At 40.2% G+C, this 16,167-nt stretch overlaps 2 long non-coding RNA genes across 5 annotated transcripts in view; both read right to left on the reverse strand.

Annotated features, from left to right (window-relative positions):
- Positions 1 to 16,167, reverse strand: part of LOC120317268 — a 104,281-nt gene that overhangs the window by 52,991 nt on the left and 35,123 nt on the right. The gene's annotated exons all lie outside the window — the stretch shown is intronic.
- LOC120317270 lies at positions 1,599 to 6,872 on the reverse strand. The gene is made up of 3 exons (XR_005559189.1): positions 6,829 to 6,872; positions 4,215 to 4,332; positions 1,599 to 1,720 (listed from the first exon to the last, which is right to left on the reverse strand). It is a non-coding gene; the product is annotated as an uncharacterized LOC120317270 (long non-coding RNA).

The following is a 16,167-nucleotide window of genomic DNA, read 5'->3' on the forward strand; positions in this document are numbered from 1 at the left end:
GTTTTTTTTCCCCTTTCCCAGCTGCAGTCTGCAAAAGTGAAAGTTTCTAGGAACAACAAAGAGTCTTATCTGGGTTTCAAGCCAAGTTTCCTTTAAGCATAATAAATTATAGTGCCGTGATTGACCACTACATGTTGTTGACACCGTCTTCCAGCTTTCCAAATCCAAGCTTATTTTACAGACTTTCAAATATCTTTTCTAAAAAAAAAAGTCTCAGAGATACTTTTACTCCCCAAATTTCAAAGCTATGTAGCTGTATTAATTCCAAATTGATCTTGTAGTTTTCTCTATTTTCCTCCAAATTAATTCACCACTTTTCTTTTCCTGAGGGAGCAGAGCAAAAACTTCCCTTCCCTTTCTCATCTGGGAGGATTCTTTGCTTTGGGCATTCTTTTTTCCAGGAAAGTAGTATTAAGGTCATAAAAAGAGGATAAAGTCTCACCCAGTTCCATCCATGTTGCTCAAAAATTGCTAGTTAGTGATTATCTTCTGTTGTCAACAGTTTCTGACTGGCCACACGGATGTAGCCAGTCTTTCCCCCACTGGTTTGGAAGGCTTCCTCAGATCCAGCAGAAGGGCCGTCACCCCTCTGCAATCGATGAGGGTCCCCTCCTTCTTTGTCATCTCTCCAGGGTGACTTTTGACCTTTTTTAGGGTCCCAAGTGGGGTGAAATTGAACATTGAAGATGGAGCCCCGTCTTCCTGCACCTGTTACAGCATGATGCCTAACCAGAGATCTGTATCATTATATGTATATATACACACACACTATAATTTACCTCCTTTCATACTGAATGAGGTAAATAGCATTACTTAATTGAGTTATTCCTGTGATGTAGCAAATAATAATAAATGTTTAGTATGAAAACAACAGAAGAGAGGGAACTGGAGTGTAGGGGAAACAGACAAGGAGAAGAGTTGTCCTGTACCTATGTGTTTAATGTATTCTAAAATTTAGGGTTGTTTATTGTTGTTTACAAGTGAGGCACTGAATTTCTTCTCAGTATTAATAAAATAAGTATTTTACAAATAAGTTAGATATAAAGATGGCTTTGATATGCATGCATCTCTCAAACTCTTAAAAGTGGTAAAATGCTCAAATTACAAAATTAGGCACTTGAAATAGAAGAGGGATGAATGTGATCTGAAGTTCTGAAGCAGTAAGAAGAGAACATAATTACTGTAAATGAAGATTCAAATTGCTGTAGCTGTCTGAAATTGAAATATTACAAACTGATACTTTAGAATCACTATTTTAATGGGCTTCATAAATTCTAATGACTGAATTGTGAGAGAAAAAAAGAGGCAAATGTTAGTAAAGTTCATTTTTTTACTACTCTTTCATCTTGAATTCCTTCAATTTTCATCTATAATTTTTGGCTGAAGCCCAGAAGACTATTATATGAGGTGAGAGATTGGGTTTCCTCCAGAACACCTATATTTTATGAACATGGATTTAAAAAAAAAATGGGTTGAAGATGATTCAACTGAATTGGCCCCTTGAACCAATTCTACAAAGTAGTGTGGCATTGTGCCCTTAGTCCTTGGGTCTGTTCCTTCAGTGGTATTCTAGACAGCATAAATATAGAAGCTACTTACCTCCATTAATTTTCTCTCTGGCAGGTCAGGCACCTTGGTGACTCTATTGATTCAACTGGGATGGATTGTAGTGATTCTGCACCAGCCACTTTGCAACATTTTCTGATTTTAGTAGCTATATCTAAAGATTATAGAATGACAATAGAGCAATATGTTTCCCTTTAAATGGAAGTGATTACTTGTGACAAATGAAGAAATTAGTATTATAAAGCACTCTGTGTAATGAATCTGGAATGCGGGAAATTAACCTTTGCTGTTAATATAGCCAGGACAACCTCTTTGTGTTGTACTTAGACTGCTAATTGACAAAGTTCATTTTGTTCATGGAAAGATCTTATTTGAGGAAGACTTCTTTTTAAGGGAAGGGCAAGATAAATAGCTTCCCACCACCACTAGTAATCCTAATCCTATTTTGAAGGATCTGATAGAATAAGGTGCTGGCAAACTATCTCTTATATTTTCCAACTTTAGAATGTTCACGTAAGAAAGGGTTGCCCCAGGATAATGAGAATCATCACTATTTTATTCAGATATTAGCCCCAACAATACTCTTTATTTTTTTCTGTTTGATGAAGTTCTGTTTATGAAGCACCCTGGAAGTGGAAAAAGAAATAGCAGGTAACAGCTCTATGAAGGTTCAGGGCAGATTTGTTGAAACTCACCCATGCTTATCTTTCAGCAGGTCACAGGGATAAAAAAAAAAGAAGATAAATAGAAACCAACATTTTATTATGTGTTCAACTAGTACAGGATGGAAATATCATTCATAGAAAATAAGATTTTAAAATATAATGTAAAAATTGTAGGTAAATAGGAAGTAAATAGGTAAATAAAAGAACATTTGAAATAAATTTTACTACTATACAACAAAAATGTTTTATATAAATACAATTAATTTTAATGTCTTTATACTAACAAGGTTGTACTATCTGATAGCACTCTGAAAATTTCATACACTGTTGCACAAAACTTTGTAACATTACATGTTATGGAGCGATTGCTATCAGAAAGGAATACTCACAAGTTTAAGTGATCTGGCAAACTACTAGTAATTGGGAAAATAAAAGTCTTACAGATCACTCTGTAGAGTGAGCAATACAGAACACAAGTTCAATTGCCTCAAATTGTCCATCCCAACAGAGGCATAAAATTTTAAGAGAAGAAACTTACTACATCTTTTATCTATGTAACAGAAGTAAGAGGAAAGCACAACAACGTTAAGCAAAAGTTCATCAATGGCAGAGCCAGTTTGGTGTAGTGATTAAGGGCACCAGGCTAGAAACCAGAAGACTGAATTCTAGTCCTACCTTACCTGAATCCAGCTGGTTGACTTTGAGATTAACCTATTCTAAAAACTAAACCTAAACTAAATGGGGAAGTGACATTTTGTGTAGATTTACTGTAAGTTATCTAACCAGGTAACCAAATCTAATAGCTGAAGATGATTTACTACAGGAGTGTTAAACTCAATTTCATTGAGGGCTGCATCAGCATTATAGTTGCCCTCAGGGGTGGGGGGAGACTGTGTGGCCAGGGGAGCATGGCTGGGTGATCACTGCCAACTGGGTCGGTGTGGCCAGTTTTACATTGCTCGCATCAGGTGATGCCTGTGGGGGCCCAGACAGAGTTAGGGGGATCCAGGGGTCTCCTGCAGAGGAGGACAGGATCAAGGTGGGCGTCAGGGCCTGATTCACTGGAGGAGCCTCGCCGACCCTCTGAGGCCATGTGGGAGGCTTCCTGACAGCAATGTGGGCTGCCTAGGGCCCTGGATTGTGGGTGCCTGGCCTGACCCTTGAGCTCCTAGGTTGCTGGGATCAAACAGTACAGCCCCACTTCCCTGAGAGGAGGCCTGGCTGCACTTGCCTCATCCTCAAGGCTGCTGCTGCTGTGCTCACTTTCCTTGCCCAGGCTGGGCTTCCTGGGCTGGAGGGGTCTGAGGGGCAGTGGGGCTTCTGCTGAACAGGGCTGCTGCTGCTGGTGCCACCACCATGAAGGCAGGTGGTGGCTGGGAGTCCTGGCTGCCACTTGGAGATGGGGGCTCCCCACCCTTCATGTTTGCCAGGGCCATTGTTATTGGGGGGTCAGGCAGCAGGCTCAATGGAAGATGAGGTTGAAGATGGGGACCAAGTGTGCAGAGGCCGCAGCATGGTGGTGATGGTGTCTGGCTGGGCTGCTTCACTGCAACTCCACCATCTTTGCTTTCCCACAGCTTCCGCAGCTGGGATGCAGCAAGTGGCTGTACAGCCATTCAGCAGCTGGTGGAGGCAGAGGTGTTGGGGAAAGCAACACCTCTGGATTGTGTGCTGGATTGTGTGCTTTCCCCAACTCCTCTGGATTGTGTGCTTTCCCCAACACCTCTGCCTCCACCAGCTGCTTGGAGGGCCAGCCCAGTGTTCATGGCACTCAGACCCACCTGTGCTAAGCAAGTTGTGGCATCTTGGCTACCTCTTGGGGGTGGGAGTTCCCTGCCCTTCCTGTTTACTGGAAGTCGCTGGTGCAGGAGCAGGCAGGAGGCTCATCCCATGAGTGTGGCGGAGCTGAAGGATGAGGTTGGGTGATGGGGACCAAGCATGGTGGGGACCAAGCAAGCACCCCCACTACACCACCTGCCTCACCTTTCCCCACAGTGGCAGCATCACAGCAGTCAGAGGCAGAGGTCCAGAGGGAGGCATGGGATTGGCCTTCTGGATGCACCAAGTGATCACGTGGCCCTCTGTCCCATCCAAGCTGCAGCTGCCATGGGAAAAGACAGACGGTGAGTGGAGCAGGCAGGTGAACAGTCGACTTTCCAGCACCTCTGGCAGGCTAGATCACATGCCTCCCCCCCATGCCTCTGCCTCTGCCTCCGCCTGCTGCTTGGAAGGCCAGCCCAGTGGTCACGGCACTTGGACCCTCCTGCACTGGCCAGGCTGTGAAATCCCAGAGTGCACTGGTTGAAGAGCCAGGAGCTGTGACTGCTGCTGAACAATGTTAGCCCTCACATGCTTGCTACCTCCTGTGCTCATGCCAGGTGGATGCCCGGCCAGGCTGGGGTGGGCCAGGGCTGGGGCAGTGGGGGATGGTCCCTCTCCATCTCCGGGGTGGCCCTGTGGGTCGGATCTGGGCCCATTGTGAGCCTGATCCAGCCCATAGGCCTTGCGTTTGACATTTCTGATTTACTAGATCAGTTTTGTTTACTTGCTTCAAATTAGTTTTGACTACTGGCAATTATATGAACAAGTCAATGTAACTGAGAATGATTGATTCAAAATCACCCAGTCAATTTCTATGCTCAGAATAGTACTGGAACACATCTAGCACTTTGGGTGCGTGACTTTGGGTTAGCCTTAGGAAACAAACAGTTGTAAGCCACTTCCAAAATCTTACCAAGAAACTACAGGGACTATTTCAGATAGTCACCAGGATTCAGCACTGAACTAAAATTACCCACACACAAAAATAAGTTTATCAGTGCTAAATAACCCTAGAATTACACAAGGTTTATTCCAGTTTATTAAAATTTCTTTTGGATACCTTTGAGTATCTGCAACCTTTCAGAGAGTAATAGACAATCTTTTTTCTAGAAACACAAAATATTATGAGTCCTATCTGGACAATATTATAAAATACTGCAAGATTTGGCAGGAACATCTGCAGCTGTTATAGACTTAATTGAAGTCTTAACTATTAATCCAGCTAAATTTCATCTTGTTTTTTCTGTGTTTTTTCTATGTTATTTGAGCTGCATAGTTGATCAGTAAAAAGTTCAGCTGGAAAAAAAGAAGGTGCAGGATATTCAATAGATACAACTGAGATCTACCAAAAAGTTTGAACATTCATACAAACTATAGGAATAGTTTGGATACTACAAAGAGCCAATGCCCTTTTTCCCCTCAATGAAAGTAATAGCAAAAGCAATGAACCTAATAAAATTGGCTGGATTTCTGAATGTCAACAGAAGGTCATTCTGTTGTTAGTTTATGTTAAAATTACCAGATTTTAATTCTCCACTTATTCTGTATGTTGATTCCTTTGATTTGGGTATGGAAGTTGTCCTAATATGAGTATAAATATAAGATGGACATTATTTAATTTTTACCTTTAAAAAAAAATTCTGATATAAATAAGACCTTTGCTTTGAATGGAAGTGGAGAACAAAAAGGTACATGTTTTATTTATATGATCATGAATACACATTGTTCACATATATGTTGGTTGGAGAAGATGGACAATACTAACAGGAAACCCAGCTACTAGTGTCCAGTACTACAACCATATAAGCTTTTTATTCAATATTAGTTAGGAAAACAATATCAAGGTGCAGATTTTCTGTCTAAAGATGGAACTGATAAATATTCTGGACTGGCTAAGGAATAAAACATATCACTGAAGATGAGAGGATTATAACAAGAGAACAAGAAGATCAGAAGAAGACCAAACAAGATCATTGTTCTGGAAACCACTAGAAATTGCCTGTGAAATGTAATTAATGCCCTTGATTAACACTAAGGAAGGAATTTAGTAATTGCTATACACAAATATAACTTTACTGTATGTTAGCCACATTCACTTAGCTAATAATGGAAGTTGTGCTATTGTAAGCAGGGAGCTAATTAACCATTAAATAGTAGCAGCAAATTAAGTCATTAAGTAATTTATTGCTTTTCTGAAACCAAGCTTCAGAGGTGAAACTACATTATTAGCCTTATGTGGTTTAAATAAAAACTAAGAGGCATAATTGAGTTATGTCATACTGGAAAATTGGTTTCACAGAAAAGTTTTGTCTCTTGGACTTGACTGTCTGGGTCCTGAGAATCCCTGTGTGCTGCCCATGACATTTCTACTAGAGATTTACCAAAATAAGCCATGCAGTTTTTCATACAACTATCATTAAATATGTGCACATATTAGTTAACAAAAATATAACATGTTCACTTGCTTTCCCTTCCCCTTGCGTCATTATTAAGGAGGATCTCAAAACAAAGCAATCAAACATAGAAATGCAACTGACCCTATTTATAATAGATTCTAAGGACATTAATCAATTAAACTGAAAATAAATAAAAGAAAAACGTCTCCTTACAGTGCTTGTGTGCACTGGATAGAAAACCAGAGATCTGCCTCCATAGTGCCTGGCCTAATATTTTAATTGTCCAACAATTTCTATTCTATTGGTTACACTATTGTCAGATAAACAATTGCAAAAGGTGAATCTGAAAATGAGAAAAAGAAAGGTGCATTAGACATTACCTTTCTGTACACTTTTAAAGTCAGGGCAGAAAACGAAGGGAGACTTCACACTGTTCCTCCTAGGGAAGGATTATGACAGGGAAAGAATTACAAACCCTGTTGATTATTCAGTGAAATAGCATATATAAGAGATCCTTGCTTCTTTCTTTTGGGTTAGAAAGAACATCAATAACCATTTCCTAATTAAGGAGCAGTGCTTGACTTGACATTGTCCTCTTTTCTTTCCAATCTCTTTTCATTTTGTGTTATGTATTTTAGATTTTAATTATAGATGTTAGTAAACTGCTTTAGAGCCTTTTCATCCCAAGAGTAAGATAAAGAACACTAATAGCAGCATTTAAAATAAAATGCACATATAGCCAAATGTCAAATTAGCGGCCGTAAGCAGTACTGCAGACATAACTGAAACATTGCACTGTGTTAATTCAGCATTCAACTATTAATGCAGCTTGTACTACAAGTAAAAGTTATATAGGTAATAGAAACAAGATAAGCATAAACCCATGAATCTCTTAACCAGCAAGAATGAACACCATTTGGTTAAAATGAAGGAGCCCTTAAACATTGGAACACTGCTATCATGTCAGGCCTAGTCATTTTTTTCATTAAACTAGACATACCCTATTCCTGCAATGATTCTTTATTTTTAACCAAATGGTGTTCATTCTTTCTAGTATCCACAACTTCTGGAGGCACGTCATTCCACTGATTAAGTGTTCTAACTGCCAGGAAATTTCTCCTTAGTTCTAGGTTGGTTCTCTCCTTGATTAGTATCCATCCATTGCTTCTTGTCCTGCCACATAGAAGAGGGGTACTATCCAAAACATCTGAAGACAGGATACCCCAACTCTGGAAGTTTTTAAGAAAAGATTGGACAACCATTTGTCTGAGATGGTATGGCTTCAGCAGGGCTAGAAGACCTCCAAGGTCTCTTCCAACTCTGTTTTTCTATTATAAGTGAATTACTGACGTCCTTTAGTATTGTCCGTAAAGCTACTGAACAGTATCAGAGGATAACTTTAAATAGAGATGGACTGTCTAAAAACATGTCTTGTAGGTTCTGTCACATAAAAGAATGCACACTAAATAACTAAGCAGGAAGTGAACAGAAAAATGTCCTTAAATTACAAATGCATATTCTACTTACCCAAACATTTGTGTTTGCACTATTCACAAATACAACTATATACAATGTAATCCTGCATTATGGTAATAGGCAGTACTTTCTGTCACAGGATGATGGCTTAAAATTTCAGACTTTCTGTGTTCAGCTTTCATATATATATATATATATATATATATATATATATATATATGATTAGAAATAAAAACAAAAACGCGACTCTTGGGAGTATTCATATTGTCAAAATAATGATCACCAAGAGAATATCTATCCAAAAATAGAATTTAATCCACCAAGCTTTCGTCAAATACATTTGACATCGTCAGGGTTAAAAAGCAAACGCCGGGGGAAGTCTTATATACAGTTGTTTAATGCCTGTTTCTGGCTCCTGGAGCGTGTCATAGGCCCCAGCTGATCGAATTAAGTCCCAAACACACCCCCCCACATCAGCACCTATTCTCTTTCCATTGCTAATTTGCATTCTGTCATACGTTACTCTGTTAGCTGTTTCAGGGTTGGTCAGGTTGGAGGTCAGGATCTTTTCTCCTCTCCTGCTCATAATTCCCCCACCATCCCACACACGACTTCCCTTAGGAGGCGGGGGTGGGCAATTATTTAAATCGCTTCCAATATCCCTGCAAACCCCAAGATCACTTTGATCTTGTTTATCTATCCCTCGGGATTGTAACGCGGGCTCATAGTCACAGCCCATGCTATTCCCCCTCCCCTCCTCCTTCCCGTTAGTTCTCCTGAATGATCTGCTGTTCGTTTTCACACTCTCTCCCTTGCGCATACTCAGGATGTTTTCTGCCATCATCCCATTGTCAGCGCCTTGTTGTTCCATCCATTGTCAGTAAGCACCATTCCCACTCATCCCCAATTCTCCATTCTCACTCCGTACGGGGCTCTTCCCCTTTAATTGCAGTCTCTGTTTCACTGCGCAGCTTTGTGTTGAGAATGTCAGAGGGGGGTGCCTTCCTCTGCTCGACTGCGACTGGGTTATCATAATGTGCCTGGTAGTGTCCTCAGGGGGGGATTCATCCTCGTTCTCATAGTCCTCGTTAGACTTTACTATATTCTGTTTTCCCTCCGGTTCCTCAAGCCCCACTCCATCTCCATTCCATCCCAAAAAGAGTCTGCTCCCGGCAGGTTGTGACAAACCTAGCCGCGGTTGTCCGCTGAAGTTAGTCTGTTGTTGGTTAGCTGGTAATCACATGTCTGGGAGGGAGGAGCTGTCAATTGAGGTTCCATCGGTGTGATTATGCAGGGAGGGAGGCCAGGCAGTATTTTTTGGATTACAAGTTTTTTGATTGGGTCCCCTCCACACGTTAGTACGGTTGCTGGCACTCCATATTTTCAGAGCTTGATGCGCTGCACATAAGTCCACACGCCAATTGATGGACTCCGTTCCTGAAAACCATGCCTCTTTCAGCAGGCGACCTCCTTTTGTCGTGTCGTTGGCCAAGATTTGGGCATTCTCAAAATCAAAGCAATGATCGTATTCTGCTACATGGGCCCAAATCTGCGAATGTTGTTCGCCTCGTCTAATAGCCAACCTATGCTCATGTAAACGAGTCTTAAGTCTTTTTGAGGTCTCGCCTACATAATTACTCTGGCACTCCGTGCAGTTGATCTATTTTTGGATAGATATTCTCTTGGTGATCATTATTTTGACTATAGATATATGGGGGGTTTCTTTTTGGATTAGTTTGGTAATCTTATTTCGTTGGAATCCATTGGATGTAAGTACATTAGTGAGAGTGTGTAGTTCAGTTTTTAGGTGTTGTTCGTCAGCTAAGCATTTTGTTCTAGAGATGAGTGTCTTGGCTACGGAGTTGATCTGTGCTGGGTGGTGGTGTGAGAGAGCATGCAGATAGCGGTTTGTGTGTGTTTTCTTCTGGTAGATGGTGTGTCCTAGGGAGCCATTGGGTTTCTTGTAGACTAAGACATCTAGGAAGGGAAGTTGGTTGTTAGCTTCTGTTTCCATGGTGAACTGTATTTTGGGGTGTAGGCTGTTGAGGTGTATGAGGAAGTTGTCCAGTTTTTCTTTCCCATGTGGCCAGATTATGAAGATATTGTCTACGTATCTGAGCCAGAGTTTGGGTTTGTGTTCAGATTTTTCTAGAGCTTGGGTTTCAAAGTGTTCCATGCAGAGGTTTGCAATGACAGGTGAGAGGGGTGATCCCATGGGTGCTCCTTCTATTTGTTTGTATTTTTGTCCATTATAGATGAAGTATGTGTTGGATAGACAATGGTTGGTCAGATCTAGGATGTGTTTTGGGGGGTTATATTTGTTTTGGATAGCTGTCAAGGCTTCTTTGATTGGCACTTAGGTGAACAGGGATATGACATCGAAGCTCACAAGTAGGTCACTGGGCTGTAAGTTTTGTTTCTTTATGATCTCTAAGAAATGGAATGAATTTTTTATGTGTGAGGTGATGGATTCTGCAGAGGGCTGTAGTTGTTTGGCAAGAAATTTGGATAGGTTTTGTAGAGGTGAGCCTATGGAGCTGACTATGGGTCTAAGTGGGGTTCCTTCTTTGTGTATCTTGGGTAGACCATAGAGCTTAGGGCATCTGGATGATTTCTCTCTGGGAATGATTCTTTGCTGGATCTTTTCGCTAATGGGGGAGGCTTTTATTTTGGATCTGGTGGTTTTTTCCAGGTAGGTGGTGGGATCTGTGTTTAGGGGTTTGTATGTAGAGTCTTGGAGTGGGTTGGTTAATTTGGTTTGGTAGTCAGATGTGTTCATAACCACCGTGGCATTGCCCTTGTCTGCTGGTAAGATTATTATGCTGGTGTCTTCTTTCAGGTTACGTAGTGCTGTCTGTTCCTCTTTGGGTAAGTTGCTTTTGGGTGGCTTGCTGGTGCAGAGGATATTGGTGATTTCGAGTCTGATTCTGTTAGCGTCATCTGGGTTGATTTTGGTCAGGCTGGTTTCAACTCCACATAAATTGGTTTCAGTGGGGATGTGTTTGGGAGCAACTGCAAAGTTGAATCCTTTGGAAAGGACATTGGTTTCGGCTTTGGTGAGGATCCTATCTGAGATGTTATGCACTGTTTGTTTCATGTGTGGCTGTGAGGGAGGAGGGGTTTGTTTCTGGTGTTCATGTAGTCTTCGGAGTTTGTTGGTGTGTGTGTGTCTGTCTTGAGGGTGGTCTGTGTTTCGGCTCTCCAGATGGCAAATTGTTTGGATTTGTCCCAAAGTGCGGGGTGGATCTTGTTGCTGAGTTTGAGGTGAAGTGTGAGGAGATCTTTGTTAATTCGGTCTAGGAGGAATCTTTTTGTGTGAAGTTCATTTCTGATTTTGTGCTCAGTTCTGGTTTAAAAAGACCAGAAGTATCGCCAAAACTGAACACTTTAATAACAGAATAATCAGAGAAGCCATCGAGATAGAAAAATGCCCACACAGCATGAACAAACGAGATGATACGTCCTGCCTACCAGCCATTTGGAAACCCACCCTTATTGACAAACAAGTCCCTAACACAAAGAATGACACCAGACCCACACTCACTAAAGCCACACAGTAGGTCACCATCACACGTCCACAAAAAAAGCAAACCCAAATCCACACCAATGATGAGACACGACCACAAACCAGAAGCCAGACCACAGCTGCATCATTAGCCACTTTAAACCCCTCCAATCCATACATGAAGCAAACTGACACCCACCATGAAGATGAGGCACGACCATGAACGCGAAGCCAAACAATAGCAATGCAGCTCACCATCTCACATCCCCATGCAACTCAGACTAACCTGAGCACAACAAAAACCCCACCCAAAGAGAACACTCCCCCAACCAATCAGAGCACAGACAACCCCCCATCCAATCAGAGCACAGACAACCCCCCATTCAACCAGAGCACAGCCAAGCTCCTAACCAATCAGAACACATCTCCATCCAATCAGAACACAGCCAAGCTCTCATCCAATCAGTTCATACCCCCACTGGCAGTTAAAAGGAAGAAACAGCTACGATCTCATATTGCTCCTGGAAGCACGAAGCCGAAAGCACCAGCCTGAAGGTGACGAATGAGACTTCGTCGAAACGTCGCCAAGACACTTCCAATTTTACGTGGGAGAAAACCTGAATAACCAAAGACCTACATACAAACACCCACGAAAATATATGAATATTAAAAATAGAAGCATGATTCCTGGGTGTGTACATGGTGAGAGTAAAATATGATCACCAGGAAAAGTTAAAACATTAAAAGTTTTAATATAAAACAGAAGTTTTAAATAAAAACATTAAAAGTTTTAAAAATTAGCAACCTAGCTTTCATTGGCTCCTACCAACTTCATCAGGGCGTACACAAATCAATGGGAGTAAACATTTATATGTAAGTTAACGCCTGTGCTCGACTCTTGGATCATGTTATAGGTTCAGGTCGGCCAATCATAGCATTCACTGCAATTGCTGCATGAATGAGTGACTCATCTACTTGTATCACGCGTCCCTCATCAGAGTTTAAACAAGCCTCCGACTCTCTACTCATCCATATCCATGGTCTAGGAGGATCCTCGATCTTATTTCAACTCGAGGTGTCAACCCCACCACCAAGAGAGAATGGGGAGACGACTTGGTGGTGGGGATGACACCTCGAGTTGTATGTCTTTGGATATTCGGGTTTTTTCCGTGTCAAATTGGAAGTGTTTCGACGAAGTCCCATTCATCATCTTCAGGCTGGTGTTTTTGGCCTCTTGCTTCTAGGAGCAATGTGTGATTGTAGCTGTTTCTTCCTTTTAACTGCTAGTGGGGTTATGAACTGATTAGATGGGAGCTTGGCTGTGTTGTGATTGGGTGGAGGTGTGTTCTGATTGGTTAGGGGCTTGGCTGTGCTCTGATTGGATGGGGGTTGGCTGTGCTCTGATTGGATGGGGAAGTATTCTGTTTGGGTGGGGGCTTTGTTGTGCTCGGGTTAGTCTGAGTAGCAGGAGGATTTGAAATGGTGAGCTGCATTGCTGTTGTTTGGCTTCGCGTTCATGGTCATCCAATCAGTTGGAGGCTAAAATGCCAAAACTCAGGATGTTACAACACAGCCAACCACCCAGGATGGTGCAACACAGAACTCAGGATATCACTACACTAGATCTCAGGTTGTCATCACACAACCCATTACCCAGGTCGTTACAACACAAAAAACTAATGGGCACACAGCCAGCACGTCAACTACTCAGGATGTTATGAAACAGCCAAACAATCCACAACCAATAACTCCTGCACAGCTAACCAATCCACCTACAGCAACTAAGCCAGCACTCTACATACCCCCACCAATATATATAGAGAGACAGCAGCTCTGATCACACTTTACTCACACAAGCACGAAGCCGAAGACCCCAGCCTGAAGATGATGAGTGGGACCTCGTCGAAATGTCACCAAGATACTTTCAATCTTACACAGGAAAAGACCTGAATGCACCAAGTCCTGCATACCTATACCCGTGAAAATCTACGAATATACATTATAATATATATATATATATATATATATATATATATATATATATATATATATATATGTGTGTGTGTGTGTGTGTGTGTGTGTGTGTGTGTGTGTGTGTGTGTCCTTAATGGTTATAAAAATATGAATCCCGGGCATATTTGTTCAATGATGCAATCTTCGATCTCCGGGAAGAGTATACTCCAGTTATTTATTGTTAAAACAACATTTAAAACAATAAAAACAGTTATATACAAGATTAAAACAACTTAGCTTTTGCTGGTCCTCTGCCAGCGTCCTCAGAGTGGGGCTTAGGGGGTGGGAAAGTTCTTTTTATCCCCTTGCTGATCCAATTGCCTACTCATTGCCCTCATGATAGGGCCACTCTTCCTGATTGCCTGTAACTGCCTTAACTGTTCCGCCCTCTCTTTTTTTGCACTCCAATTTTGTATTTTTCTGCTCTGTCATTTTTGTGCCGCCTCCTCCTCTCTGCGCTGTTATTATCAACACACTACTCAATCCCTCCTCTCTACCCAATGCAAGGTGCCTCCTCCAATTCGACACCACACGAGTCCTGTCACGGAGTTCCTCCTTTTTATTCTCCCTGTTGGGCTGCTGATCTACCTGCCGTTTTTGCAGGACAGAGCAGAAAAATACAAATATATTGTTAGTAGATTCCATCAAAGCATTTTCAGAAAACAAGAGCAGGTTACCCTAGAGGGATTTTTTTTTTTAATATTCAATTTCCAATGAGCAGTTTTTATAAAAATGAAGCACTTCCCAGAGTTTAAGCTATAAAATTGGTTACAATTTTCCATCACAAATCACTTTCCCAACTTTTTACAAGGTATTAAATTGTAATATTTGATACATTTAATATTCTGCTGTATATACACTTTCTCTACTAATTATTTTTCTGGCAACATCTGTGTTCAGAAAATTGGAGTTCAGTGAATAGGGTTACATATACTAATAAGCCTAAAATCTCTTCGTTCTGATGTTTCATTCATTATTTTTATGAGTATATTTGCAGGAAAAAAATTAATTTGTATATATTAAGTATCTCAACCATGTAGCATCATATTCAGGATGTATTTCATTACCTATAATCCCCTGTAATAAATCTCAGGTAAACATACTCAATCTTCTATCTATTGTTTTTTTGTTTTTTTTTAAAGGGTGTGGGAGGAATGAATTCATTAAGAAGAGAAGATAAAAATGCAATATTATGTAAAATATCATGTTCATTTCCACAGACAGCCTGTTATCCCTTTTAATTACCTCAGTCCCTCTGCAAGGCTTCAACCATTTAGTCTGAAATCTTAACTGGAAATATATCTGATTGAACTGAATGGGACTTACTTTGGAGTAAACATGTTTGTCTAAGTTTGCACTATTAGGGAATAAGATAATTAATTTGTCCGTAGCAATTGATCCTGCCAAGTGGAGAAATACCTGCCGAAAATATACTACTGTGAGTCCTTGGCTTTGTCTCAAAGGATGAATTATACTTGAGTGCAATTAATCTTTCTTATACATGAGCAGAAATACAATCTAATAGTGAATATTAGTAAGATGGAAAGGTACCTCTTACCCAAAGTACAGTTTTCTGATGAAGCAAATCAAGTTGGAAGATCATCATCATTATCATCATCCTCACCACCACCACACCAGCAGCAGCAATCTCTTTATTTAAAGCATTCAGACCTTTAAACCAGCCTGTGATTAGATGCTTATCTAAATCTATTGCAGCAAATCTAATCTTATTCAGCAAATTTTGCCATTCTAACATACTTTGTTATAATGGTTTCCTTGTTCACTGTATACTTATAAGTAAAACAATACCAAAAGTCCTGCAAAGTTCCAAAGAATTATGTAATATTAGAAAAATCATCCAAAATAATAATAGTTTAAGTGGCAATGGAAGACATAGTCTTGCAATTCTAAAAGCCCCTGTTAAGGCATAGACCAGGCCTATATAACTCATTGAAAGGAGAGACCCACATTGATAAATTAAAATTAAAAATTAAATTAAAAATAATTATGGGCCACAAACAACAGCTGATATGTGGTGTGGCAACAGCAACTGAGCTGCTGTGTTTATGGGGACTATTGATTTTTGGATGGGGCAGATTATTCCTTGTTGTGGCGGCAATGTTTCACTTCAAATTTAAATTCCATTTTTCCAGCATTTTACTATGTAAATCTTTCTAGTACTTTGAGGATTTCTTATATATCCATCACATGTGATAAAATATTACTTCTGCTTCATGGCATTTTCAATATTTGTTATTGTATGATTTGTTTATCTCAGATGTAATTGATAGAGTTGTATATTATCTGTAGAATATTTTGCACCAACTTTCCTTTAAGCTATAACTTGATTTATGAAATTTAGATCATGATTCTTTCCATTGTTGTGTGGTAAGCTGTTTAAAATTTTGCAACCATTTTATCATACAGTTTTTGTTTGCTCTGCATATGAGTAAAAGTTTATACATATGGTGTTGGTTTTGTATGAGAATCTCAAATTCTCTCTTTTTTCTTAATTTGCCTCCTTCCTTCTGATTTTATCCTTCCACCAATGTGGAATTTATTTATTATATTGCTTTTAAAAATAATGTCAAAAAAGGAAAAAAACCCCACTATATAATTATGATAAATTTACACACCTTGTAAGAGAACATAGAAAATGATTTTTAAATGAAAATATACAAATACATAATATGGAATAAAAAGAAAAAAAGTATATCATTTTAAG

This window comes from Crotalus tigris, unplaced genomic scaffold (assembly GCF_016545835.1).
Source record: "Crotalus tigris isolate CLP2741 ecotype Arizona unplaced genomic scaffold, ASM1654583v1 scf7180000019576.727907, whole genome shotgun sequence".
Classification (NCBI taxonomy): Eukaryota; Metazoa; Chordata; class Lepidosauria; order Squamata; family Viperidae; genus Crotalus; species Crotalus tigris.